Source organism: Papaver somniferum, chromosome 1, assembly GCF_003573695.1.
Source record: "Papaver somniferum cultivar HN1 chromosome 1, ASM357369v1, whole genome shotgun sequence".
Lineage (NCBI taxonomy): Eukaryota > Viridiplantae > Streptophyta > Magnoliopsida > Ranunculales > Papaveraceae > Papaver > Papaver somniferum.
In genome coordinates, this window is record NC_039358.1 from 147,945,337 (window position 1) to 147,953,505 (window position 8,169).

Sequence of the window (8,169 nt, forward strand, 5' to 3'; positions counted from 1 at the left end):
TAATATGATACCAAAACTGAGTTTCGATCAATGTTAATGGGTGACTTGATGAAAATTGATTTTTGAGAGTTTTACCTATAGGAAAGGGTTTCACCTATTTGTCACCTACATTTTTCCTATTCGCTACTCTCATTAATTCCCACCTCCGTTTACCCTATTTACCATCCATATTATTTGTAATATTCTAACTACCACTTATTGTCTTTTTGTTTACACACAACAATAAAACAAATCGATCATTCAACTAAAACAAAAAGAATCCTAAGTTGCTAAAACAAAAAAAATTCCATCTCCATTGTCGACCAATTTTTTCTTCCACCACCGACCACCTTCAGCTCCATCATCGCCCTCCATTCTCATGTCTTTAATTTAATCCTTTTTTGTTTTACCTTCCGATTTGATTTTGAATGTCTTTAAAATGATCCAACCTTAAAATTGTTAAAGTGATCCGCCTCTATGATCCACAACCAAAGAAAAATAATCCAGGAGTGGGAAGATCTAAACTAAAATTTGCAGTCCTCCATATCTGGACCACTATCAATGCTTGAGTGGTAGTACGAGCGATTAGGATTTTTCTCAACAGTCGCGTGCTAGACAACTACTCATATAGGTAGCTACGACTATAGCCTCTTTCGGAATTTAGAGCTTTGTATGTAACCTGTTTATCAATTAATTATATATACTTTTGTAAGACATTGACAGTAATTCATTCGTTAACAAACTAATAATTTTTCTTGAACACTTCTGATGATTCTGATTAATTTAAAATGAAGTAGAAGAATCCTAGGTTTATACTTTTACGGATGAAAAAATAAATTAGGGTTTAAAGGCTTTTTAATGGTTTTTCAAATGAAAAAGAGATCAGTGAAGAAGAAGATAAAGAAAGGGTGATAATAATTATGGTCAAATTTAATTTGACTTTTACATGTGGTAAATAGGAAAAAGCAGAATTCAAAAGTAAAATTATTTTAGAAATTATGAATGGGTGGCAATTAGGAAAAGCGTGGGTGGCGAATAGGTAAAACCATAGGAAAGTCGTGAAGAATTCACTTCTTCTATTTTCTTCTTATTTCTTTAGCTTTTACTCTATTTTTTTCGATGAAAATTGATTTTTGAGGGTTTTACCTATAGGAAAGTCGTGAAGAATTCACTTCTTCTATTTTCTTCTTATTTCTTTATCTTTTACTCTACTTTTTTTCACTTACATTTATCTTTTCATTCCCCTTTGATTTCCAGGTAAGTTATAGGTCGAACTTTGTGATAATATCATAAGGGTTTGTTTTCAAATAAAAAGTGCTTCCGCGAAATCATTAAAGGTTAGTAATTAAACTTTCAGATTTGTAAAGTAAATGAAAAGCACTTTCAATGATTTCAATTGTCGTTTAAGGAGGTGTGGTTCAATAAATATTGTTCTGGATAACTCCGCAGAGTCTTACTGCCTTTTTGATGACATCAACCCTTTTGTATGACTGACCTTGTTCTTTGATGAACATTCTTCCTAAATTTTTGTAGATAATTGTTATACACCTGCTCCAAAAGTTAAAGGCCAGAAAAAGGTGTTGTACGACCTCAGCTTGAAGTTCAACATTCACCCAAGATTTTGTGATTGTTACATCTTCTTCTGAAGGACACAAAGCCAATTAATATAAAGATATTCTCAGACACCTTATGAGGATATGCAAATAGATTTGAAAGGGAGAGAAAAAAATGACACGAAGAGAACGAAATCGTTGTCAACTCACTAACTAGGTCGTTTTGATATATTTGCTTAACTTGGACTATAATATCCCTATTGATACGCTTGTTTTGCACTCGCATTTTAAATTTTTTAGTTAACCTAACCTAGTGTAGAAATTTTTAGTCGAACATTTTTAATTAATCCATGGCGAAGAGATTGATTAATTTTTAGGGAAGGAAGATAAACAACGTCAATAACGAACATGTATTGCTTCGTCTTTTTTTTTTTCAATTTTTAGGACCACCATAAAAAAATTGATTTAACCTTCTATAAACCTCTGAGAGTGAGAAAGAGAATTACACAACATAGCCTATAACAGTGAGAATGTTGTTAATAATCATAAAACTGCCAAATGCTGCTACTTAACTGCTTATTCATAAAATGATTCAAATCTCTGCTTTATTAAATTCTCAGATTTAAATACAAAAGCAAAGAAGAAGAATTTATATTGGTAAAACAAGTTTTGTTGTTGACAGAGGAAATCTCAACAATATTATATCCATATTAAAGCTTGGGTTTACCATTCAATAAAACATAATCTTATCAATACCTTCAGAGATTTGGGTTGTCAATGGGCATCCATTACCCAGAACCGGTGGATTAGGGTTCGGTTTCGGGTCCTAAAATTGGACCCGTTAAAATTTCGGATTCAATTAGGTAATACCCGTCGGGTACCGTTTATTCACTCTTTAATTCATCATTTTAGCAAAATTCTAAGTACTCTCTGCTAGTTTCGGCTTTGATTTTTTTTTTTTTCATTTTTCATTTTCAACCTTATATTTAATCTTTATTTTGAACGTTAATAGAGAAACCATAATAACTTTTATAAAGATAATTTGCATTCAAGCCAAAAAGAGAAAGATATTAACTTTTTGAGATTTTTTTGATAGTATTGCTGATATTCAACGGGTACAAGAATTATTATAGGGGTCCGGTTTTGGGTCCACTAATTTAGGAACCGGACACGACTTTTATAGGTAGGGTCCGTATCCAGAAGTAGGCGGGAGGACCCAAACCTATTGACATCTCTACCTTCACTCTCCATTATGAACTCTCTATAAGTTTACTTACATGGCTTACAATTAGGATATCTCTGAAAAACAAGCAAACACCTACTTCTTGTTTTACATAGATTTGTCTTTCACAAAACTACCTTAACTATGATTGTTAAGTTGTTCTGAATGGCATAAGATTATTAATGTATATGTAGAGTGATCCAGTGATCGGTATCGTCGCATACAATTGAATGTGATAATCTTAATTTTTGTTCCCAATCCACAACTTTCCTTTTAATATATAAACCTATGAATAAAATTCAGAATAATTTAGAATCAAATCATTTCAATGGTTAAACAAAGAGATATTATGTTAGAGCATTGCCCCGTCGAACTCACAAGTGTTGTTATCTCAAGCTTGTTGTCAAATTTAGTTGTCAAAGCTATATCTTGATTTCTAGTCTACAATTAGTTAAGTCTCGGATTAGGATAGAAGTGTAGTTGAGAGATGGACACCGTGGCAACCATCATTGCGATCTACAGTTTGAAGGCGAAGATCAACCGAAGCTTTTGGAGAACTTCTTCAACAAAAGTTAAGTGAAGACTGGACCACCTATTTCTCAAGTTATATTCATCTTTCTATCTATGAGGTGATGTCGCATAACTAATTAGACTATTATGCATATATAAGAATTTCGAGTCAAGTTTGTCTTGGTAATTAGTTCTCGAAATATAATGACTAAGCTTAATGAACATATGTTCATACTTGATGAATTTTGGTTAAGGAAAATTTATTGTTCGCAATCAAAATCATGACTCAAGTTTTATCATTAAAAAATAGCCTGGAACAGTGATATGCGTCTGATGTTATTCGGGAATGTTTCAAATCGAATTAGAGAAAAATATAAAACTACTGTAGATTCAGATATAAGTTATTATCAGTCTTACAAACTGGGAAAAGTGTTATAAGTCTGAAGCCGTATTACATGTACTCGTACACGTAAAGGAGTAGTTATATGTCCACAAGCAGATTTTTGGTACGCATATCCTTATGCACATCCTGTAGAAATCTGTTAACTCGTAAACCGGATCGGTATGCGTACCCGTATGCAAACCGAAAAGGAAACCGGTTTGGAATCTATAGCGGTACACGTACCAGAAAATTTATGTGTTCCGGAACTCGATTTGTGTATCCATACTGGTACACGTACCAAAATAGTTATGTGGACTCCGGAACCGGTTATAGTCTTAAGGTACACATACCGGTACGCATACCTGAATAGTTCTGTGAACTCCGAAACTTGGTTGTGCTTAATAATATACAAACCGGTACACATACTGTGACTGACCTGACTCACGAACGACTATGGTATTTGTACTTTGTACATGTACTAACCATGTCGATTATTTTCAAATGCAATAAAGTTATTTCTACGAGATAATTAACATTTAATTAAATCTCTAAAAACACCATAGACTTGTTTGATCACATGATTGTGACTCAAGGTTAAAGTCTTAAGTGTTTATGAAAATGAATGTTAAGCTTATAAGTTCAAATTGGCTAGTTTAGGCCAACCACCTTGAACATAGTCTTTATACACGGTTCGGTTACGGTTTCACCTAACCAGAGTGTATATCTTATTTATGTAAATCAGATTCAAAGATTCATCTAACGGTGGATATTGATTACTTGGTTCCAAAGCTATCTTAGCTTAAACCTAAAGCAACCTATGCATTGAATGTCTATAAAAGGGAAACTTCAAGCAACTAGGATCTTGGAGTCCCGACACTGTTTTTCTTGGTGTGTCCAAGTTGTAACTAGAGTCTTCCTTTTCCTGAAATTAGGGTTTAAGCAAATACAAAGACTTCATTGGGATTCAAGAGGCGTAAGGAACGCGACTGCAAACTCAATTGTTGGGAAGGTTTAATTCGGTCTCAACTACATTCCAGTTCGAAGTTAATTAGTAGTAGGCTAGTGTTTGTAGCGGCTTAATATAGTTTGGTGTTCAGTCTGAACTAGGTCCCGAGGTTTTTCTGCATTTGCGATTTCCTCGTTAACAAAATTTCTGGTTTCTGTGTTATTTTTTTTCGCATTATATTGTTTATATTTAGAATTGAAATATCACGGGTTGTGCGTTAATCAATCATAATAGATACATCTGACCTTGTTTGTTGGATACGACTTGATTGATTACTTGGGATATTGATCTTTGGAATCACCCAAGTACTCTCACTCGGAAATCAGGTTCACGGCCTTGTGTCTGTAAACGTTCTGATTTGAGAGATAGAGATATAACTCTAGATATTTTTTCTTGATTGAGATTCATTAAGTTGAACTCTCGGAATTATATTTGAGTTTGTAAATAAAGATTTTCTAAGAAAAAGTTGGTAGTGTATTTTGGTAACCTCGCGTTTTCAATTGGTATCAGAGCATGCAAACACATTTAAGACCTAACAAGTCTGTGTTTGAAGCAGTCTGATTATATGGAAAAGAGTGCAATATCGATAAACATACCACCAGCATTAAATGGCACAAATTACTTATGGTAGAAAATTGTTGTGCGTTGCTTTTGACAAGCCAGTGACTTTGAGATATGGAAACTTGTAGTTATTGGATATGATATGCCGACAGTTGTTGTAGACGGTACTACTGTTACGAAGCTATTATGACGATATAGTGAAACCGAGATAAGTGTTGTAAAGCTTAATTCTGACGGGTCAAACACTATTATCCACGCCATAAGCCCAGATCTTCAATACCATGTGACTTCGTGCACTAAGTCTACAAATGCTTGGGATATCTTAGAAATCATATTCGAGGGAGATACCTATAGAAACAACCTAGTCTTCAGAACCTAAATTCTGACTGGGAAAAATTTTGTATGGCTGATGAAGATTCATTTGATGAGTTTAATCAAAAGGCGTCTAAAATTGTTAATGCATGTTTTGAATTAGGGAAGACCATTTCCCAGAAGGACATTGTGATGAAAATCCTCCGATCTTTACCAAAAAGATACGATTCTAAGAAACATGCCATCATGGAAGGGAATAACCTTGAAACTCTTTCCAGGAATACTCTTGTTGGAAAGTTGAATATCTTTGATCATGAACTACAATCCAAAGTCGTAAAGGATATTGCGTTCAAGGCACTGAAAAATACCAACACACTTAAAAGTGAAAGTGTTGAAAAATTTGTGGATAATCTTGTTGAGTATGATTTTTCAGATGAATATCTAGCAGTTTCATTGATCACAAGACAGTTTAGAGAACTTCTTAGGAAGAGAAATAAATGGTTCACTAGAGAAAATCCTTCAACGTCAGCTAAGCCACATAATCGCATTTCTGTCAAAAACAGAGACTCTAACGATTCTGACGATGAGGATATGCCACAGTACTTCAAGTGTAAAGGGTTTGGTCACTTTGCCAATAAATGTCCAAATCGATGAAAATACACTGGAAACAAGAGTTTGGCTGCAAACTTGATGAAACTTATGATCATTACGATTCCGAAGAGGATGAAGGTTCAAGTGTAGCACTCTTGGAAGAAATTGTCAATTTTGATGAATGTAACAATACTCATATTAATCTTGATAATTAAATTGATAATTCTTCATCAAAATCATTGGAGGATGTTATGAATTTTTCGTATACTAATTGAAATTCTCTTGACATTTTAGGTATCATGTGCTTACTACTAACATTGTTCTTGAATCAATCTCCAAATCGATATGTACTTATTGTACCATTGAGGGTCATGGACTCACATAATGTTTCAAGTACAAACACAAACTAAGGTATGTCAACAAACTGCAACGGAGGGCTAGTCGTTTGGAAAATGTGCTTAAACTTGTTCAAAGTTTAATCCTGAGGTATGTAAAGTTATTTTTTCTTCTTCTAAAAGATTGATTGATTCAAAGGTTTAGGTAAAATATCAAATGAAGAAAAGAGTCCAGGCTAAAATATCTAAATAAGGATATTGCATATTCCGTGCAGGAACCTTGTGGTGAGCACTCTATTGCTCACCTCAGCACAATTTAATTGTGTTGAAATGTGCATCTTGTCCCATGTGCCCTTAGAAGAGAGAAGAACTGTGCACATTGGGGCTTTGAATCAAAATTGAATATTATTACTTGGATAACCATCTCGTGCCTGATCATCTTAATCAATGTCTCAAGTAATGGTATTGAAAATTTTGATCCATGAAACTTAAAGAAGGATAAAAGTGATATTTTATTTTTTCTAGGTTTTATGTATTATCTAGTACGTGAACCTTTAAAGTTATGAAATACTACATGGTAAATATCTTCTACCTCAAGACTCGTATCTCTTTCACAAGAAGTCTTGCTTGTTGAGCTATATATTTGTGTTTTTCACAAATCCATTTTATTCTCACAAATGATAGATAATCCACGTTGTTAGAGCCACTGCTCGGTTAAACTCACAAGCGTTGATATCTCAAGCTTGTTTGTCAAGTTTACTTGATCAAAACTATATATTTGATTTCTAGTCTACTTATATCTATGTCTCGATTAGGATATAATGTATAGTTGATCTTTAGACTTCACGACGTTCACCAATTGAAGAAGAAGATCTACTGAGGAGCTTGGAGGAACTTCATCAGAAAAAGGTATGTGGAGACTAAAACTTATCTATCACTCAGAAGTCTATTTTATTCTATATTATAATGAGACTAAGTCGTATAGCTATATAGACTTTTACATTTTACAAATTTGATATTTCGAGCCGAGTTTATCTCGCTTATATATTTCTCGAAATATGTGTTGGAAGCTTTTTGCTTCAGCTATGTTCATCGTATTCTTCACGAGTTTAGTTGGAAACAATCTATTTGTTGGAAACTAAATATTAAGTCAAAATATGATCATGTGAAAATTATCTTGAACATCTTATATGATTTGTGTGAGACAGTCATTTGATGTTAATTAGATCAGGAAGTTTCGTATTGATCATTCGGTCACTTTGAGAAGTACTTGAAGCTAATGGTATGTGTGATATTACCATTGTTGTCTTCCAAGGATGTTTCAATGATTGAAATGAGAGTTTAGAACAATTACCCATGTCTGGATACAATACGGTATGCATACCTAGTATGCGAACTGTATTGTGACGATTCAGGTCCGGAAATCTTGTTTGCGTACCTAGTATGTGAATGGATTTACCTGAGAAGGTCCGGAACTCTTGTTCGCATTCCTAGTATGCGAACGGATTTACCTGAGTTGGGTTCGGAACGGTTGGCTTGACTAGGCCAAGGTCCGGGGTTGCTGTTCGCGTACCCAGTTTGCGAACACAGTGGTGAGGTTCTAAAATCGGTAATGTATGACTCTCATACTCATGAACTAAAAAATTTATGATTTAAGGAATGCAAATTAACTTTGCAAACCGTGGCTTAATGTTCACGAATTGATTCTTGTATAAGTA